This window comes from Bubalus bubalis, chromosome 9 (genome assembly GCF_019923935.1).
Source record: "Bubalus bubalis isolate 160015118507 breed Murrah chromosome 9, NDDB_SH_1, whole genome shotgun sequence".
Taxonomy (NCBI): Eukaryota; Metazoa; Chordata; class Mammalia; order Artiodactyla; family Bovidae; genus Bubalus; species Bubalus bubalis.
This window is the reverse complement of record NC_059165.1, coordinates 44,529,851-44,551,840: the sequence shown is the minus strand read 5'-3', so window position 1 is coordinate 44,551,840 and position 21,990 is coordinate 44,529,851. Positions and strand designations below refer to the sequence as shown.

Below are 21,990 nucleotides of genomic sequence, written 5' to 3'. Positions count from 1 at the left end.
TAGATGGCTAACAAACACATGAAAAGATGCTCAATATTGCTCATTATTAGAGAAGTGCAAATCAAAACTACAATAAGGTATCACCTTACACTGGACAGAATGGCCATCATCAAAAAGTCTACAAACAATAAATGCTGGAGAGGGTGTGGAGAGAAGGGAACACTCTTACACTGTTGGTGGAAATGTAAATTGATACAGCCACTATGGAAGACAGTATGGAGATTCCTAAAAAACTAGAAATAAAACCACCATATGACCTGGCAATCCCACTCCTAGGGATATACCCCGAGGAAACCAAATTGAAAAGACACATGTATCCCATTGTCCATTGCAGCACTATTTACAATAGCTAGAACATGGAAGCAACATAGATATCCATTGACAGATGAATGGATAAAGAAGTTGTGGTACATATACACAATGGAATATTACTCAGCCATAAAATGGAATGCATTTGAGTCAGTCCTAATGAGGTGGAGGAACCTAGAACCTATTATACAAAGTGAAGTAAGTCATAAAGAGAAAGATAAATATCATACTAATGCATATATAGGGCTTCCCTTCTAGCTCAGTTGGTAAAGAATCTGCCTGCAGTGCAGGAGACCTGGGTTTGATCCCTGGGTTGGGAAGATCCCCTGGAGAAGGAAATGGCAACCTACTCCAGTATCCTTGCCTGGAAAATCTCATGGACAGAGGAGCCTGGTGGGCTGCAGTCCATGGGGTCGCAAAGAGTCAGGCATGACTGAGTGACTAACACTTACTTACTTACTAATGCATATATATGGAATCTAGAAAATGGTACTAAAGAATTAATTTACAGGGCAGCAGTGGAGAAACAGACATAGAGAAAGACTTATGGACATGGGGAGATGGGTGGAGAGGTTGAGATGTTTGGAAAGAGTAACATGGAAACTTACATTACCATGTGTAAAATAGATAGCCAACGGGAATTTGCTCAGGGAACTCAAATAGGCACTCTGTATCAACCTAGAGGGGTGGGATGGGGAGAAAATGGGAGGGAGGTTCAAAAGGGAGGGGATATATGTATATCTATGATTGATTCATGCTGAGGTTTGACAGAAAACAACAAAATTCTGTAAAGCAATTATCCTTCAATAAAAAATAAATTAATTAAAAAAAATAAAGCAGAGGGCGGGAGGGAAGTGCAAGAGGGAGGGGATAGATGTATATATATAGCTGATTCATACTGTTGTGTAGCAGAAGCTAACACAATGTTGTAAAGCAATTATATTCCAATGAAAAAAATTTTTAAAAATTAAAGCAGATTATGTGCAGTGTTCAAAAATGAAAAAGAAGGAAAGCAAATCAGAAAGAGATAGGGGTCTCTGATAAAGCGTTCTCTGTGAGTCCAGCTTTACATGACATTCCTTTTCTTTTTAGGGTGCCTACATTCATTTAGGACAGAAAACCAGAAATCCCACCTGGCTAGCCATGTCCTCTCAGGGTACCCTTCATGTTTCTGATGACCAGTGGCCTTTTTAGCCTTTACCTGTACTGACAAGAACCTTCTGCCACCAGCTGGAAAGCCCCTCAGTTCAGTTCAGTTCAGTCGCTCAGTTGTGTCCAACTCTTTGCAACCCCATTAACTGCAGCACGCCAGGCCTCCCTGTCCATCACCAACTGCCGGAGCCTACCCAAACCCATGTCCATTGAGTTGGTGATGCCATCCAACCATCTCATCCTCTGTTGTCCACTTCTCATGCCTTCAATCTTTCCCAGAAACAGGGTCTTTTCAAATGAGTCAGCTCTTTGCATCAGGTGGCCAAAATATTAGAGTTTCAGCTTCAACATCAGTCCTTCCAATGAACACCCAAACTGACCTGCTTTAGGATGGACTGGTTGGATCTCCTTGCAGTCCAAGGGACTCTCAAGAGTCTTCTCCAACACCACAGTTCAAAAGCATCAATTCTTCAGCACTCAACTTTCTTTATAGTCCCCAACTCTCACATCTATACATGACTACTGGAAAAACCATAGCCTTGACTAGATGGACCTTTGTTGACAAAGTAATGTCTCTGTTTTTTAATATGCTGTCTAGGTTGGTCATAACTTTTCTTCCAAGGAGTAAGCATCTTTTAATTTCATGGCTGCAGTCACCATCTGCAGTGATTTTGGAGCCCCCAAAAATAAAGTCTGACACTGTTTTCACTGTTTCCCCATCTATTTCCCATGAAGTGATGGGACCAGATGCTATGATCTTAGTTTTCTGAATGTTGAGTTTTAAGCCAACTTTTTCACTCTCCTCTTTCACTTTAATCAAGAGGCTTTTTAGTTCTTCTTCACTTTAGCAGGAGCAAATGTGGCCACACTGGCTTCTGCTGAGTTTCCAGGCTGAACTGTAGTGGCATATAAAACTCCTTAGAGAATGAGATTGTGCCAGGGCAAGAGAGTTAGGTTCATCCTAGAGATTAGCACTTATTGTTCTTTGCTCAGATGGGTGAATCTGCCAGATTCCACACAAGGAGATAAAAGTGTTACCTCCATCAATCCATAAAATGGTGATAATTAATTTTATGTGTCAACTTGCCTGGGACAGTGTTCAGATATTTGGTCAAACAGTATTCTGGATATTTCTGGAAAGGTGTTTTTTTTTTTTTTTAATTATTGTTTGTTTGGCTGAGTTGTTTTGAATGAGTTTAACATTTAGTGTGGTGGGGCTTGAATAAAATAGGTTACTCTCCATAATGTGGCTTTATCCAATTCAGTTGAAGGTTTTAATAGAATAATGACTGACCTTCGCCAATCAAGAAGGAATTCTGTCGCAGAGCACTTTTGGACTTGAACTGCAACTCTTCCTTGAATTTCCAACCTTCTGACTTCCCTATCAGTCTGTGGATTCATTTGATAAGAATTCCTCATGGGTAAACAGAGTCCTTGTGGTATGGCCCATGAGGTAAGGACACGAGCTTTGGAGACAGGTAGGCTGTTTTGATCCCAGTTCCACCATTTACTATGTGCATGATCTTACACAACTGAACATTTTTTAGTATTTTGTTTCATACAAGACAGAGATAGTAATAGAACCTACTTATATTCATTAAGGATATATCAGCTCCAAGTGAGAAAATGCAACTCAGAAGGGCTGAAGGTAGAGCTCCTAATACTTTAATGGGCATGCAGATCATCTAGAAATCTTCTTGAAATGGAGATCCTGATTCAGTAGGTTTGAGGTCTAAGGGAACATATAAAGGTGGAGAGGTTTTTTTTGGGCGGGGAGAGGAGGGATGTTTGTGTACTTGGAAAGTGCAGGAGTAGACTTGCTTCAAGTACAGCTGGATCAAGTGTTTAAATCACATTTTCAATAATTTGTCACTTGGATTTTTTGGCTGTGTTCACCTCTTTGTTGGTATTCCATGCTTCTAAAAACTCCAAAATTACAACTTACCAGCTCGAAAAGCACAGAGAAGATAGAGCATCTTCCGCAATAGTTCCAGAAAAGTCATGTCATTGGTTTGGCTTTATTTTCTTTCATTTAGATCATGGTTCACTTCTGAGTCAATCACAGTCATCAGGTGAACAGAGTACCTCAAGCCAGAGAGGCTGATCTTTGTTAGACTCCAAACTCTAATCCCGAGGAATTTGGCCGTCCCTGGCCAACATGACCCAGGCTTTGAAAAAAACATGTTGGATGTTTGAAGCCCTAACTTTGGATCTAGTCTGCACAGTGAGATATTTTGCTTATTAAGGAGTTCCCATTAATGAAGTATTTCTTGGGAGGTATCCAGAACTGGTTTTTTTTTTCCTAAGTGAAAGTTTTAATTAAGTTTAAATTAGACAATGTGACTATAAAATGGGAGAAATAAAATAGGACAAATAAAAGAAAACCTACAGAGGAAATTAAACTAAGAAAATGCATATTGGGCAGGATCATTTGGGTGATCTGGGATTAAATGACTCATCTTTGAGAAGGACCTTGGCTCTTTGCTTTAAGTAAATGACCTCTCCAATGAACTAAATGATATCCTAATGGCCTAAAAGCCTTAATATACCTCCCCAATTTAATCCCCACTGATTAGTAGGCCCTCTGAATATAATGCACTTTCTTACATACACACAGTAAATGACTAGAAGATGAGAATATAGAAAGAGTTATTAAATTTTAAACCAACATTAAGATTTATGTTATGAACTTTTGCTTTTTCACAATATGTTCCCTGACGGACTTCATTTTAAAAACTATGAAACACTCCCAGCTTATTTCTCAAAGGCTTTTCAAAAATATAAATGATTGGATAATGACCTAAGTCACCTGAGCGTGTTGGGAAAGATCTTTGCTCAGATAAAATTTCAAGGGACTTAGCTAAGGGAAGCTCATTATAGGTACCAATGATTACATTTTTTGTGATTTTTCATCATGACCCCTAGCACCACACATCAGTCACTGTGAGTCAGAGTGAATTGCAAAAGCAAATACATTCACATTCATCAAGCAAGTGTATTTGTTTTCTGGACTTATGGAGAACAGTTCCTGAGTGCTAAGTCAACCATAATGAGTGCTGATTCAGAGAGAATGACTGGTCCACTTGGCAAAGCCGGTTTTATCCTCTCTTTCACCAATCACCCAGAAGACTGTTTGGCAACATTTATTTCCTTTGATGGGTTCATTCAGCTCTGGCAAAAGAAAATGCTTCTGTGTTGCCTGTGGTTGCAGTGTAGAACTCTGAGGGTGTGCAAATAATTCCAAATACCTTTTGGAAGTAGCTGACTTATGTGGATTGGTTTTAGATGTTAAAATGAAGCCAAAGGTTACCTTGTCTTGGAGTTCAGTGAAAAGCATAAAACTTTAAATATTCCTCTATCATGCATTAATTTATTCAGCAAATATTTGTTAATTACCTATTAAATGGTGGTCATTGTGCTTGTTACAGAGAATACTGTGCTAGAATAAAATTAGACATAATTTCTTTCCCCGTGGAGCTTACTGTTTCATGAGAGTCAGATTAAGAAATACACAAATAAATCTGTGATTTCTAATTGTGATAGTGCAATGAGGCAAATGATTTGGGCACTGGGCAGAAGATAAGAGAAACATAATATTGATGAGAGTGGAGTGGGGAAAACATATATATTTGAGCAAGAAGAAATTTCTCATGTCCTAAAGAAACATTAATTAATCCCTCTTCAATTCCATGTTCAAGTGAAAAATGGCCTCAGGCAATGAAGTTACTTTGGACATAAAATTATTTAGCATTTGTAGGATTATATGAATGTTTTGAGTTGTTTTTTAATAATCATGGAAATTGCCAAAATGGATTAAGAAGGCCAAGTATGTTTTTAAAATTGAAATGAAAGCTTCCACTTACTTAAAAAATAACCCAATCAAGAATGAAAGAAGTTTTTCTGCATCTATTCTTATGAAATGTAATTTAAATATCTTTTAGCTGTGGATAACATTATTTTTGTGTGTTTAGGAGGAACTAAACTCTGAATTACTTAAAGTTGGTTTACTAGCTTATACTTTTACACACTTGGCATTTATATCCTATCAGCTGGTATTTTCTTATGATCATCATCAATAGCACAACACCATTTAATTCTTAGGAATTTATTGAGCAGTGAGTTAGCTCAGAATATCACAGGCTGGATGTCTAAAACAACAGAAATTTATTTACTCATGATTTTGGAGGCTAGATGCCCAAGATCAAGGTGCCATCCAGGTTGGTTTCTGGTGAGCTGAGTTACAGGCAGCTGGCTTCAAGCTGTGTACTCCCATGGCATCTATTCTGTGAACACACAGAATGTAAGCTCTGGTATCTATTCCTCTTCTTACAAGGACATCAGTCCTATTGGATCAGAACTTCATTTAACCTTAATTACCCACCTAAAGGCCATATCTCCAAATATAGTCACACAGGAAGTTAGTTTCAACAAACAAATTTGGAAGAGCATAATTCAGCCCATCATAAGCACTTGCTATGGGGCAAACTCTATGATAGGCACTAACATGAAGTGGTGAAAGAGGCAGTCACTATCGTTCCTGATAGAGCTTCTAGGCTAGCTAGGTGGGAACACAGTAAATAGATAATTGCATAAATAAACATTTCTATCCTAGTGAGCACATCTTGGGAAAAGAACAGGTTATATGCAAAGCCCTCAAATAGCACTTGTCCAGAAGCTTTGGGGTTAATATCAAGGTTAGCAAGAATAATGCTATGAATAAGTCCCTAATTTGAAGTCTTGGAGCAGATTATATATAGTGGACAAAGAAAGATAATGAGCTGCAAAAATGGAAATACAGGGTTTTTTTTTTTTTTTCCCTTAGAATAGCATTGTGTTTCCATCCCACATTTGGAAGTGCCTCATTTAATGTAAAAAATCATGAGTGAAGGAGTTCATTTTATAACATTTTTTTTTTTTTTTTTTTTTTTTTTTTTGCCCAAAGAACAGATTATGGTGCTTTCTTCCTAGTTATTTCAAGCCAATCATTCTGTTATCCAAATTCAGTCTTTGTCATGAGAAACAATACAAAAGGAAGGAGCCTAGTCATTTTAGGCTCTTAAGCAATCAGAATGTTTCTTCTTTCCAAAACATTGCCAAACTACTAATTTCCTTCACAGGTTAGAAGCATAGTCTACTATTCCCCCCCCCCCCCGCCCCCAACCCGCCCCTTTCATATATCTTCCCTAACTCTTGCTTTGGTGTACTTTGACTAAGTTGATAATCACAAACTGAAGTTAGACTTTGCATATATTCACAGGCTCAACTAGGCTCACAAAATTCATCTGCATTGCTGTCCTAGCCTTCCTTGAGGAACCCCAAAGCCAGGACTCAGAAGCACACAAGTTATTGAGCTCAGAAGTCCCTTGGAAAATATCACAGCTGTAATTCCTACAGATGGTGATTGCAACCACGAAATTAAAAGACATTTACTCCTTGGAAGGAAAGTTATGACCAACCTAGATAGCATATTCAAAAACAGAGACATTATTTTGCCAACAAAGGTCTGTCTAGTCAAGGCTATGGTTTTTCCAGTAGTCATGTTTGGATGTGAGAGTTGGACTACAAAGCTGAGCACCGAAGAATTGATGCTTTTGAACTGTGGTGTTGGAGAAGACTCTTGAGAGTCCCATGGACTGTAAGGAGATGCAACCAGTCCATTCTAAAGGAGATCAGCCCTGGGTGTTCACTGGAAGGACTGATGCTAAAGTTGAAACTCCAGTACTTTGGCCACCTCATGTGAAGAGTTGACTCATTGGAAAAGACTGATGCTGGGAGGGATTGGGGGCAAGAGGAGAAGGGGATGACAGAGGATGAGATGGCTGGATGGCATCACTGACTCGATGGACGTGAGTTTGAGTGAACTCCTGGAGTTGGTGATGGACAGGGAGGCCTGGCGTGCTGCGATTCATGGGGTTGCAGAGTCGGACACAACTGAGCGACTGAACTGAACTGAATTCCTGCAAATCTGAAAAGTGTGGTTAGTACAGTATAACTCACAGATACAAGTCTCCTAGTTGGCTGTTGATGTTCCAAACAACTGAAACAAAAGACTGGAGTCTCCCCATACTCCTTTCCGCTTCTCATTTACAACTATCACAGATGCAATTCTCAACCAAAGAAAAACTAGGGAGGATATTCTCAACTCATATCAAATCACAGAACTAGAAGAGAGATAGTGAGGCAGAAAGGAGGGAGAATCCCTGAAAGTGAAGGTGAAAGTCTCTCAGTCGTGTCTGACTCTTTGTGACCCCAGGGACTGAATAGTCCATGAAATTCTCCAGGCCAGAATACTGGAGTGGGTAGCCTTTCCCTTCTCCAGGGGATCTTCCCAACCCAGGGATTGAACTCAGGTGTCCCGCATTGGGGGCGGATTCTTTACCAGCTGAGCCACAAGGGAAGCCCAAGAATACTGGAGTGGGTAGCCTATCCCTTCTCCAGGGGATCTTCCCAACCCAGAAATCGAACCAGAGTTTCCTGTATTGCAGGTGGATTCCTTACCAACTGAGATATCAGAGAATCCCTGAAGAAAGCTTTAAAAAGGGAAGCATCTATTCTGTGATCGCCCAGCTCATTAAGGCTCCATCTTTGTGTTGAACCGAATGTCCCACCTATGTTCTGCTTCCTTATCATTTCACTGTCTCTTCATTACTCCTCAGACACCTGTAAACATTTACATGGCATACATTCCCATGTCTTAAAAACAATGACTAATTTTCTCATAAATGATTTAAAATAGGTAAGAATGGACACTACTGCAAGATGCCAAAATCTAGATTCATCAGATCTTATTATCATTGCCAGATCTTCATGAGACTATTCTTTTTAAGTAAAGAAATTAAATATTTCAGAAGCAAATAGGAGCTTTCTGTACACCGCTTTTCTCTTTCCTCCATATCCTGTAACAGTAGTAATTGCTAGTGTGAGATCAGTGTTTATCACCCACATTATTATATTTTTGCCATAGATTTAGATAGTCATAAATATTATAGAATATTGCTTTGTAGATTTAAAACTGTATATAAATGATACTCATACCTTATATATTCTTCTGAACAGACTTTTTTCCTGTAAATATTATATCATGAAATTAACACAGGCTAATACATGCAGTTCTAAGTTGTTCATTTTTACAGTGCTGGGAGGGATTGGGGGCAGGAGGAGAAGGGGACGACAGAGGATGAGATGGCTGGATGGCATCACTGACTCGATGGACACGAGTCTCAGTGAACTCCGGGAGTTGGTGATTGACAGGGAGGTCTGGCGTGCTGTGATTCATGGGGTCGCAAAGAGTCGGACACGACTGACCTACTGAACTGAACTGAACTGAGAGCATTAAATGAATATACTTTAGTTTTCCTCTTGATAAAAATTTAGGTTGTTTCAATTTTGTTGTTGTTGTTGTTATAGTGAACTTCAATTGCAACTTTGTACATTTCTCCTCCAAAACATATGCAAGTGTTTCTCTTGAAGGTATATCTGGTCTTCAGGCTACCACAGCAAATCAGTACAAACTGGGTGTCTTAAAACAACGGATGTTTTTCCTCTTATATTTTTTTGCAGGGCAGAATTGCCTGGAGAATCCCAGGGATGGGGGAGCCTGGTGGGCTGTCGTCTCTGGGGTCGCACAGAGTCGGACACGACTGAAGCAACTTAGCAGCAGCAGCCCCAAATCAAGTGTCAGTCACTTCCTCCTGAAGTTCTGGGAGAGATTACATTTCTTGTTTCTTCCAGCTTCTGTTGACCTCTGTCTTCACATGGCCGTCTCCTCTGTGTCTCTCTTCTTCTGTCTGTGTCTTCTCTTCTTACAAGGACACTTGTCTTTGGATTTGGGGCCCATCTAGATAATCCAAGATCTCATTTTGAGATCCTTAAATTAATTTCATATGCAGAGAATCTTTTCTCAAAGAAAGTCTTTGAGAATACTCATAGATTCCAGGTAGAGAAATCTTTTGGGGGTCATTCAACCACCACAGTTTCCCAACCTCAGCACTATTGATCTCTGAGCCAGATAACTCTTTGAGCATAGGGATAACCTGTGCTTTGCAGGATGTTTAACTGTTCTTTAGCCTCTCTGGATTGTAGTAATATCCCCTTCCCTCCTCCTTGGCCTTTGCAACCCCAGATGTGATCACTAAAGCTGTCTCCAGGCATTGCCAAGTATCCCCTGGATAGGTGAACTATTCCTCTCTTTGTTCAAAACCACTGATTTAGAAGAAAGTTGCTGGCTTGTAAGATATGAGCTTTTTAAAACTTTGCTAGATATTGTCAGTGGTTGTCCAAAGTTGTTGTACCAGTTTAAACTATGCAGTAATATGTGACTGTTCCTCTATCTCTGCAACGTTACTTGTAGTTGGTAGTGTCAGACTTTTAACTTTTTCTGTCAATTTGATGTTATCTCATTGTTTTAATTTACACCTTCCCAATCTCTGGTGTGGTTGAACATATTTTTATTCATCTATTATCCATTTGGGTTTCTTGGTCTATCAATTGCTTCTCATACTTAGTCCATTTTTTTTTCTGTTATCATTTTATTTTTGAGTTGTAGGAGCTCTTTATATATTCTGAGGACTAGTTCTTTTTCAGGTATGTCCAATGCTAATGTCTTCTCATCTGCACATCATCTTTCATTTTGTTTATATTATCTTTTATGGTGCCAAACTTATAAATTATAGCATTATCAATTTATCAGTTCTTTTTTATGGTTTGCATTCCTAAGGTCTCTTAATGTCTCTTTTAAGTGTAAGGAGGCAGTCATGCTGCTTGAGGAAAAGACTAGAAGACTGATCATGCCTGAAAGAATTCAGCGCTGTGGGAGGTGTCATGATATGTTGGAAAGACACAGAACAGTGTGTAGACTGCAGGCCTAGCATGCCTAGCATGACTTTCCAAACTGATTTGGAGAAATGACTCAACTGCTTTGTCTTTCCAAGCGCTTGTCTAAAGGGGAAGGGGATTTGAGTCCTTTGCATGACCCTAGTCTATTTAAACACTACACACTTGTGAGTTCTTTAAGAGAAGCAACCTATATCTTGGCTATAGGAATCATCTTAACAGCCTTCTAGACTATTGGTAAAATTATCTGGACTGTCAAAAAGGAAAATACACAAAATGGGAAACAAATACAGATAATACAAATGACAAATGAACAATGAAATATCACCTTAAAGCACACACTTTATTTTACTGTTAAATATCTTGGGACAAAGGTTCAGAGAGAACTTCAGTCAGTTCAGTCGCTCAGTCGTGTCCAACTCTGTGCAGCCCCATAGCTTTGATTAGATGGACCTTTGTTGGCAAAGTAATGTCTCTGCTGTTTAATATGCTGTCTAGGTTGGTCACAACTTTTCTTCCCAGGAGCAAGCATCTTTTAATTTCATGGCTGCAATCACCATCTGCAGTGATTTTGGAGCCCCCAAAAATAAAGTCTAACACTGTTTCCCCATTTATTTGCCATGAAGTGATGGGACCAGATACCAGGATCTTAGTTTTCTGAATGTTGAGTTTTAACCCAACTTTTTCACTCTCCACTTTTACTTTCATCAAGAGGTTCTTTAGTTCTTCTTCACTTTTTGCCACAAGGGTGGTGTCATCTGCATATCTGAGGTTATTGATATTTCTCCTGGCAATCTTGATTCCAGCTTGTCCTTCATCCAGACCAGCATTTCTCCTGATGTACTCTGCATATAAGTTAAATAAGCAGGGTGACAATATATAGCCTTGATGTATTCCTTTCCCTGTTTGGAACCAGTGTGTTGTTCCATGTCCAGTTCTAACAGTTGCTTCTTGACCTGCATACAGATTTCTTAGAAGGCAGGTCAAGTGGTCTGGTATTCTCATATCTTGAAGAATTTTCTACAGTTTGTTGTGATCCACAAAGTCAAAGAGTTTGGCATAGTTGTTAAAGCAGAAGTAGATGTTTTTTTGGAACTCTCTTGCTTTTTTGATGATCCAATAGATATTAGCAATTTGACCTCTGGTTCCTCTGCCTTTTCTAAATCCAGCTTGAAAATCTGGAAGTTCTCGGTTCATGTATTGTTGAAACCTGGCTCTGAGAATTTTGAGGTTTACTTTGCTAATGTGTGAGATGAGTGCAATTGTGTGGTACTTTGAACATTCTTTGGTATTGCCTTTCTTAGGAATTGGAATGAAAACTGACCTTTTCCAGTCCTGTGGCTACTGCTGAGTTTTCCAAATTTGCTGGCATATTGAGTGCAGCACTTTTACAGCATCATCTTTTAGGATTTGAAATAGCTCAACTGGAATTCCATCACCCCCACTAGCTTTATTTGTAGTGATGCTTCCTAAGACCCACCTGACTTCTCATTCCAGAATGTCTGGCTCTAGGTTAGTGGCCACACCATCATGATTATCTGGCTCATGAAGATCTTTTTTGTATACTTCTTCTGTGTTTTCTTGCCTTATCTTCTTAATATCTATTGCTTCTGTTAGGTCCATACATACCATTTCTGACCTTTATTGTGCCCATCTTTGCATGAAAATTTCCCTTGGTATCTCTAATTTTCTTGAAGAGATCTCTAGTCTTTCCCATTCTATTGTTTTCTTCTATTTGCATTGATCACTGAGGAAGTCTTTCTTATCTCTCCTTGCTATTCTTTGAAACCCTGCATTCAAATGGATATATCTTTCCTTTTCTCCTTTGCCTTTCACTTCTCTTCTTTTCATAGCTGTTTGTAAGGCCTCCTCAGACAACCATTTTGCCTTTTTGCATTTCTTTTTTTTGGGGACGGTCTTGATCACTGCCCATGGTACAGTGTCATGAACCTCCGTCCATTAGTTAATATCTTTCATGATATCAAAAATATGTTAGATATAATACATGTACACACTTTTTAGCACAAATATTTAAATTGTATCATTTTCCCTTGTAATTAATTCTTAAATTTGCCAGTCTTGGTTAACCTAGTGATAACCATTTGAGGGTGCTTCTGAAGAGTCTATATACCCTATCTTCAGGGACACTTCACTAATTTATTTATTGATGTTGTGATTTTTCTTTTCAGCTAGATCTTGCCAGGTGTGATGTTTGTTGCCTTTGGCCAACTTAGGATTCATCCCAGATCCTCACAAATATCACAAAGTCCTTACTTGAAAATGAATTCTTGGATTTTTTTCACAGTTAAAAAATCTTTCTTGTTTAGTAAACTCAGCTTAGTACTTTCACTTGCTACTCTCCAAAATTTTCATTTTGTAGCCACCCCCCCACCCTCTGCCAAAAAAAGGTTTTCACCCTTAGTCATAATAAAACTCATTATATGAATTACTTTATATTCATTGTAAGAATATTTTAAGCTAATAACACTGTAACTATTAAAATTCAATGGCCTTTAAGTCATAGACTCTGTTAAACATTTAGCTTATGCACTGGTTAAAGTGGGGAACTTTCATTTGCACAAGTGTGGGTGTGAATTGAGAGCCTCAGTTTTTTGATCAGCCAGCAGTGGCATATGCCAATTTCTCTCTAGTTAGTTTGGGAGTTCGGCTTCCTATCACATTAAACAGAGGTGACACTTCTGGCCTACAATGTGACAGATGACCTTTCTGGAGATCATGACACCTAATGGATCATTTAACGTGAGCAGCCCTGACACATGACCAAACTCCTTAAGCATTAGAAAAACTTCATGCAAGTCAATGCCATGTTGAAGTCTGCTGTCATTTCCAATGAGTGTCCACAACTGCCATTGGCAGCTTTGAGAATTGTTGCCAGTGATGCTGAGGACAGAGAGTCAAGCCACATTCCAGGAGAATGGTCCAAATCTATCTCGAGGGAAGAAAATGATAACTAGAGGAGAAATTGAGGGATGCCAAAAGAGCATTTTTCTTTCCTCTTGACCTTATAGTACAATTGTTAAACTTGTGTTCATGCAATTAGAGACTTTAATTAGGAAATAAAATTAAGGTAAGATAGGATAGCTTACTGGTATTTGAAAAAAAGCATATATTCAGTAGAACATTGTTAAGGGAACAGTGAGATGACTAGCAAATAATTGCTGTGACTATAGTAATAGACATCTTATGCATTGTCATTTATATTTATTTAAATTTTTGTTTTATATTGGAGTATAGTTGTTAACAATGTTGTGTTAGTTTTCAGATGTACAGCAAAGTGATTCAATTATACATATATCTATTCTTTTTCAAGTTCTTTTTCCATTTAGATTATTATAGAATACTGAGCAGAGTTCCCTGTGCTATACTGTAAGTCTTTTTTGGTAATCCGTTTTAAATATAGTAGTGTATATATGTCAAGCCCAAACTCCCAATCCCTCCCTCCTTCCAACTTTTCCCTTTGGTAACTATAAGATTGTTTTTTAAGTCTGTGAATCTGTTTCTGTTTTTGTAAATAAGTTCCTTTGTATCATTTTTTAAATATTTCACATACAATTGTCATTTATCCACTTAATAGTTATTGAGTGCCAACATTGTGCCTAAAACTCAGCTAGGCTCTGGTGATTCAGAGAGTACAGACACTGTCCTGCTTTTATGGAACGGATACTGAAATGTGGGAGAGAACTATTAATTAAATAATCTCAAAAAATTTCAAAATTTCAATTATGCTGATTGCAGAAGAGAAAGGCATGGCGCTTTAAGGACTGAGCAAGGGAGGGCAGGGAAAGGCTTCCCTGAGGAGGTTTGATGGTGAAATTTTGAGTTAGATATAGCAGGAGAGAAATGCAAGAAATATTCTTGGAAGAGAGCAGTGAGTGCCAAGGTCCTGTGAGGTGAGAGAGGTGGGTACATTCTCAGACTGGAAGAAAAGCAATGTGGTCTATTACCATGTGAGGCTAGAGAGGGATATGGGGATGAGGCTTGGAAAACCCTGGTAGGCTGTATTCAGGTACTTTTTTTTTCATCCCTAGAAAAACAGGAAGCTGCTACAGAATTTAAGCAGAAGGATGACTTGATCAGATTTAGTTCCAAAAAGATAATTCTGCCAGATGAAGAGTAGGCACTGGCAGGGGTCAGAGCAGGTAAGGGTAGACTAGTTAGGAGAGTCTTCCAGTAGTTCTAATGAGCTCAAGTTTTCTTGAATGAGAATAGCTGGGAGGAGAGGTGGAGATGGTGAGAAGTAGAGGAATTCATGAGATGATTAGAAAGTAAATGGACTTGGTAATTGAATGAAAATGGAGGTAAAGAAAAAGGAGCTATTAAGGATGACCAACACCCAGGTTTCTAACCTTAAGTAACTGAATGGCTGATGATGCCTTTCACTGAAGCTGGGAACGCTGGCAAAGGACCATATTTAGGGAGGAAGGTTATGAATTTGGTTTGGGACTGAAGTTTCCTCTTGAACTCTATAGAATTTGGATCTAGCATTGAGAAGAAAAGTCTAAGTTAGAGATACAAAATATGAAACTGGGAGTTATCTGTGTACAAACAGATAGTAATTGAAATTACTGTGGTGGATAGAATAATGGCCTTTCAAAGATGGACATGACATAGTTTTCAGAATCTGTGAACATGTTATCTTATATAACAAAGTGAAAGTCACTCAGTCGTGTCCGATTCATTGTGATATACAGTCCATGGAGTTCTCGAGGCCAGAATACTGGAGTGGTAGCCATTCCCTTCTCCAGGGGATCTTCCCAACCCAGGTATCGAACCCATGTCTCCTGTACTGCCGGCAGATGCTTTACTAGCTGAGCCACAAGGGAAGCCCAAAGGGGTTCATAATAAAGGGGAATTAAAATAACAGATGGAATTAAGGTTGTTATTCAGCTGATTGTGCAATAGAGATTATCCTGGATTATCTAGGTGGACTTAATCACAAGGGTCCTTGAAAGTGGAAAAGTGCAGTAGAAGAGTCAGTTTCAGAGGGATGTGATGTGAGGAAGCCTTTGACCTGTCATTGGTGGCTTTTAAAATGGAAGGAGCCTCTAGTCAAGGAGTAGGGGCAGCTCTTGGAGCTGGAAAAGGCAATTGAGTTGATTTTCCCCTAGAGTCTGCAGAAAGGAACATAGCCCTGATAAGACTTTGATTTTAGTCCATTGAGACCCATTTTGGAATTCTAATCTCTAAAACTGTAAAATAATAAATGTGTACTGTTTAAGCTGCCAAGTTTGTGGTAATTAGAGCAATAGGAAAATATTACAGTTACCTTGAGAAAAGGTAAAGAGAGAGGGTCTAATGCTGAATCATGAAACTCTAATGCATAATGGTGATATATAAAAAAAGAAACTTACTAACAAGTCAGGGAAGAAAGGGGAAAGGAAAACTGGGAGAATTCAGGGTTCTGGAAGCAAGAGGAGAGACTCTTTCCTAAAGTGATCAAACAGGATGAGATTTATTTGTTTGTGTGATAGGAGCTCACTGAAAACTTCAGAGACAATTGTTTCACTGGAATGAGGGGAGCTGGGTCCAGATTGAGGTGAGATGTGGTGTTATTGGGAGGCGAAGAGACAAAGATAAAGACTAGGAGCAAGGGTTCTAAGAAGTTTACTTGCACAGTGAAAGGAAAAAATTAAAAAAAATGTTACCTTGGAACAATATTTCTGAACTTTGGCTTTGTTGACATTTTGAATTGGGTAATTCTTTGTTGTTATAAATCTTGTGTGTTATGGGATGTTTAGTCTTATCTCTTGTTTCTGTCCACTAGGTGCCAGTACTAATCTCCTCCCTTAGTTGCGACTACTAAAAGATGTCTGTGCCATCGCCTTCTCCGAAAAGATGTCTATAGCCATTGTTAAATGTCCCCTGGGGTTGAGTGATAAAATGCTCCTGATTGAGAAACACTGTTTTGTACAGAAATTAAAGAATCCCCTGAGTTTGATTTTGTCCAAGTACCTCGAACTTCCTTTTTCTGAAGAGTAAAAGGCCATCAAATGAGTGGGACATTACTTGATTGGATCCTTCAGAGCTCACAGTGTAGATAACTTGATTCTTTTTATACCTACTCTGAATTGATGCAAGGTGAATTTGTGTAGATGGTATTGTGCGTGCTCTCATATGAGAATCTGATAAGCCTAGGGTGGACTCCAGTTATATACAAAACTTGTTTTAATTCTGTGCATGCCATTTAATCTAGATTGGTGACCAGACGATAATGGAACAGCATGGTTCCAGGAAACTGCTCTTTCCCCAGTATCATCTGCCAATTCTAATAGCGTTAGCTGAAATCTCAAAGCAGGTGCCCATCAAATCAAGATAAAATCTTTTACAATGTAAAAAAAAAAAAAAAAAAAGCGAGACAGTGTCTACATTCTAACATGGTCGATGAGGCCTTTCAGAAATTTATTGGGAAATGCAATCTAAACCTTGTTTCAGAAATTTGAAGAAAAGGATTGCTTTTTTGGATTAGATGCATATGATGGGTCTCACAGGTATGAAGACTATTTCTCTTTCCACCACTCTCAAGATCTTGCTTGTTGGATTGGCTCTTTAAAGGTGGGCCTAAGGTGCTGAATTATGTGAAATCTGATTAATTTTATTGCTTAATTAAGGCACTCTGTAGTTTTGGGGGAAGAATATGGAGAAAGTCTTGTAAAGTAAATTAAAAGCCAACTTTCATGCTTGATCACACATGTAAAAGTGGAATAATTCAATAAATGAGACATATGCTTTATTAGAGGTCAGTGTTCCCATGGTGGTTATTAAGTTTTTAGTATTTTAATAAGACTGCTTTCTTCCCAACCTCATTTTTCTATCTTTCTGGTGCTGCTTTAAAGTTTCAGTTCATGGAGAACATTCTATGCAGTTCAGTAGCTCAGCTGTGTCTAACTCTTTTCAACTCCATGGACTGCAGCAGGCCAGGCTTCCCTGTCCATCACCAACTCATGGAGCTGGCTCAAACTCATATCCATTAAGTCGATGATGCCATCCAATCATCTCATCCTCTGTAGTCCCCTTCTTCTCCTGCCTTCAATCTTTCCCAGCATCAAGAACTTTTCCAGTGAGTCAGTTCTTTGCATCAAGTGGCCAAAGTTTTGGTTTCAGCTTCAGCATCAGTCCTTCCAATGAATATTCAGGGTTGATTTCCTTTAGGATTGACTGGTTGGATCTCCTTGAAGTCCAAGGGACTCTCAAGAGTCTTCTCCAACACCACAGTTCAAAAGCATCACTTCTTCCAACCTCAGCTTTCTTTACGGTCCAACTCTCACATCCATACGTGACCACTGGAAAAATCATAGCTTTGACTAGATAGATTTTGCTGGCAAAGTGATGTCTCAGCTTTTTAATATGCTGTCTAGGTTTGTCATAGCTTTTCTTCCAAGGAGCAAGCGTCTTTTAATTTCATGGCTGAAGTCACCATCTGCAATGATTTTGGGGCTGAAAAAAATAAAGTTTGTAACTGTTTCCATTGTTTCTCCATCTACTTGCCATTAAGTGATGGGACCAGATGCCATGATCTTCGTTTTCTGAATGTTGAGTTTTAAGCCAACTTTTCACTCTTCTCTTTCACTTTCATCAAGAGTCTCTTTAGTTCCTCTTCACCTTCTTCCATAAGGGTGGTGTCATCTGCATATCTGAGGTTATTGATATTTCTCCTGGCAATCTTGATTCCATCTTGTGCTTCACCCAGAGCAGCATTTCTCATGATGTACTCTGCATATAAGTTAAATAAGCATGGTGACAATATACAGCCTTGTCATATTCCTTTCCCAATTTGGAACCAGTCCTTTATTCCATGTCTGGTTCTAACAGTTGCTTCTTGACCTGTATACAGATTTCTCAGGAGGCAGGTCAGGTGGTCTGATATTCCCATCTCTTGAAGAATTTTCCACAGTTTGTTGTGATATACACAGTTAGAGGCTTTAGCATAGTCAATGAACCAGAAGTAGATGTGTTCCTGGAATTCTCTTGCTTTTTTGATGATTCAACATATGTTGGCAATTTGACCTCTGGTTCCTCTGCCTTTTCTAAATCCAGCTTGAACATTTGGAATTTCTCGGTTCATGTACTGTTGAAGCCTGGCTTGGAAAATTTTGAGCATTATTTTGCTAATGTGTGAGATGAGTGCAATTGTGTGGCACTTTGGTATTGCCCTTTTTTGGGATTGGAGTGAAAATTGACCTTTTCCAGTCCTGTGATCACTGCTGCATTTTCCAAATTTGCTGGCATATCGAGTGCAGCACTTTCACAGCATCATCTTTTAGGATTTGAAATAGCTCAGCTGTAATTTCATCACCTCCACTAGCTTTGATCATAGTGATGCTTCCTAAGCCCACTTGACTTCACACTCCATGGTGTCTGGCTCAAGGTGTGATCACACCATCATGGTTATCTGGGTCTTTAAGATCTTTTTTGTATAGTTCTTCTGTTATTTTTGATACCTCTTCATAGGCTATGTGAACTAAGCCAGACACAGAAAGACAAAAACTACATAATAACACTTTTATGTGGAGTCTTAAAAAAAAGTTGAATTATAGAAACAGAGTGGGATGGTTGTTGCTGGAGGTTGGGGAAATGGGTAGCTCTTGGTCAAAGAGTGTGCAGTTTCAGTCAAGTAATATGAGAAAGGTTTGGAAATCTAACGTACAGAATGATGACTATAGTTAGTAACATTCTGTTATATACCTGAAAAATGCTAAGAGAGTTAAGTCTGATATATTCCCACTGCACATACTCTCTCTGTCACACACACACACACACACACACACAAGCACGCTCGCACACACATACACACGCACCCACACCATACACACAAAATGGTAACTGTGAGATGATGAATATGTTAATTAGATAATGAATATGTTAATTAGCATGTGGTAATCATTTCACAATGTATATCAAAGCATCATGTTGTGTGCTTTAAATATATATATATATGTATATATAATGTTTTTGTCAATTATACCTTAGTTCAGTTCAGTTCAGTCACTCAGTCAGGACCCAATGGACTGCAGCACACCAGGCCTCCCTGCCCATCACCAACTCCCAGAGCTTGCTCAGACTCATGTCCATCAAGTCAGTGATGCCATCGAACCATCTCATTCTCTGTCGTCCCCTTCTCCTCCTGCCTTCAATCTTTCCCAGCATCAGGATCTTTTCCAATGAATCAGTTCTTCCCATCAGGTGGCCAGAGTATTCGAGTTCCAGCTTCAGCATCAGTCCTTCCAATGAATATTCAGGACTGATTTCCTTTAGGATTGACTGGTTTGATCTTGCAGTTCAAGGGACTCTCAAGAATCTTCAACACCATAGTTCAAAAGCATCAGTGATCTTCAGTGCTCAACTTTCTTTGTAGTCCACTTCCCACATCCATACATGACTACTGGGAAAAACCATAGCTTTGACTAGATGGACCTTTGTTGGCAAAGTAACGTCTCTGCTTTTTAATATGCTGTCCAGGTTGATCACAGCTTTTCTTTCAAGGAGCAAACACCTTTTAATTTCACGGCTGAACTCACCATCTGCAATGATTTTGGAGCCCCCAAAAATAAAGTCTGTCACTCTTTCCGTTGTTTCCCCATCTACTTGCCATGAGTGATGGGACTGGATGCCATGATCTTCGTTTTTTCATGTTGAGTTTTAAGCCAGCTTTATCACTCTCCTCTTTTACTTTCATCAAGAGGCTCTTAGTTCCTCTTCACTTTTTGCCATAAGGGTGGTGTCATTTGCATATCTGAGATTATTGATATTTCTCCTGGCAATCTTGATTCCAGCTTGTCCTTCATCCAGACCAGCATTTCTCATGATGTACTCTGCATATAAGTTAAATAAGCAGGGTGACAATATACAGCCTTGACATACTCCTTTCCCTATTTGGAACCAGTCTGTTGTTCCATGTCCAGTTCTAACTGTTGCTTCGTGACCTGCGTACAGGTTTCTCAGGAGGCAGGTCAGGTGGTCTGGTGTTCCCATCTCTTGAATTTTCCACAGTTTGTCATGATCCACAAAGTCAAAGAGTTTGACATGGTCGTTAAAGCAGAAGTAGATGTTTTTCTGGAACTCTCTTGCTCTTCAGATGATCCAATAGATGTTGGCAGTTTGACCTCTGGTTCCTCTGCCTTTTCTAAATCCACCTTGAACATTTGGAAGTTCTTGGTTCATGTACTGTTGAAGCCTGGATTGGAAAATTTTGAGCATTACTTTGCTAGTGTGAGATGAGTGCAATTGTGTGGTAGTTTGAACATTCTTTGGCATTGCCTTTCTTAGGAATTGGAATGAAAACTGACCTTTCTTGTCCTGTGGCCACTGCTGCGTTTTCCAAATTTGCTGGCAATATTGAGTGCAGGACTTTCACAGCATCACCTTTTAGGGTTTGAAATAGCTCAACTGGAATTCCATCACCTCCACTAGTTTTGTTTGTAGTGATGCTTCCTAAGGCTCACTTGACTTCTCATTCCGGGATGTCTGGCTCTAGATGCGTGATCACACAGTCGTCATTATCTGGGTCGTAAGATCTTTTTTGTATAGTTCTTCTCTGTATTCTTGCTACCTCTTCTTAATATCTTCTGCTTCTATTAGGTCCATACCATGTTTCTGTCCTTTATTGTGCCCATCTTTGTATGAAATTTTCCCTTGGTATCTCTAATTTTCTTGAAGAGATCTCTTGTCTTTCCCATTCTATTGTGTTCCTCTGTTTCTTTGCATTGATCACTGAGGAAGGTTTTCTTATCTCTCTTGCTATTCTTTGGAACTCTGCATTCAAATGGGTATGTCTTTTCCTTTTCTCCTTTGCCTTAACTATATTAGTAGTACAGGAATAGCTTATTATAAAAACCACTAACAATGAAGATAAAATAGAGGCCTACTTTCATATGCATGTGTGTTTAGTTGCTTAGTCATGTCCAACTCTTTGCAACCCCATGGACTGTAGCCTGCCGTGATCTTCTGTCCATGGGATTATCCAGGCAGGAATACTGGAGTGGGTTGCCATTTCCTTCTCCAGGGGATTTTCCAGACCCAAGGATTGAGGCCACATCTTCCATCTGCTGCATTGCAGTAGGATTCTTTTCTGGCTGAGCCACCAGGGAAACCCATCTACTTTGAAACATCTTCTTCCTAACTTTATTTCTCTTTCCAGACATTAAAAAATATTAGTTTGGGGTTTATCCTTATAAAACTTTTTCAGTCTACTTATGATGATGGGTAATTATCAAACTATGTAAATTTGCTTAGTACATGTGATTCCTTACCAGTATGAAGCTATAGTATACACATAATTTTGTAATTTTCTTTGTCTTTCTTTCTTTCTTTTGTGTGATAAAAGATCTGTGATATGATCCCAGACAGGTTCAGCTCATTTATATTATGTATTTCATAGTATTGATATCACATTCTGTTTAGCTCTTCTTCCATTGATGGACATTTTGGTTATTTTAAATTTTTTACATTATAAACAGTGTTCTACATTGTAAGTAATATTGTGTACATTTATCTTGCATGTGTAAAACCATTTGTTTAAGGTCAATTCCTTTAATTGGAATTACTGAGTTAAGAGTAGACACTTTGAAAAAGTTTTAAAGTGTCTTAAAGTTTTAAAGTGTTTTAAAGCATTTCCAAAGGGATAATGAATTTAGTTAAATGTTTTTTTGGTTAAGAATAAGCAGATATATTTTAAAAATA

The 21,990-nt window shown here is 38.8% G+C and overlaps 1 long non-coding RNA gene across 2 annotated transcripts in view; it reads left to right on the top strand.

Moving 5' to 3' along the window:
- Nucleotides 1–21,990, top strand: part of LOC123335026 — a 287,463-nt gene that overhangs the window by 223,277 nt on the left and 42,196 nt on the right. The window contains exon 3 of one of the 2 annotated variants that reach the window (XR_006553258.2): nucleotides 16,079–17,017. The exons of the other annotated variant lie outside the window; for it this stretch is intronic. This is a non-coding gene — a long non-coding RNA (uncharacterized LOC123335026). Of the gene's footprint in view, nucleotides 1–16,078; nucleotides 17,018–21,990 lie in introns of those variants that run through there. 2 annotated transcript variants of the gene reach the window in all.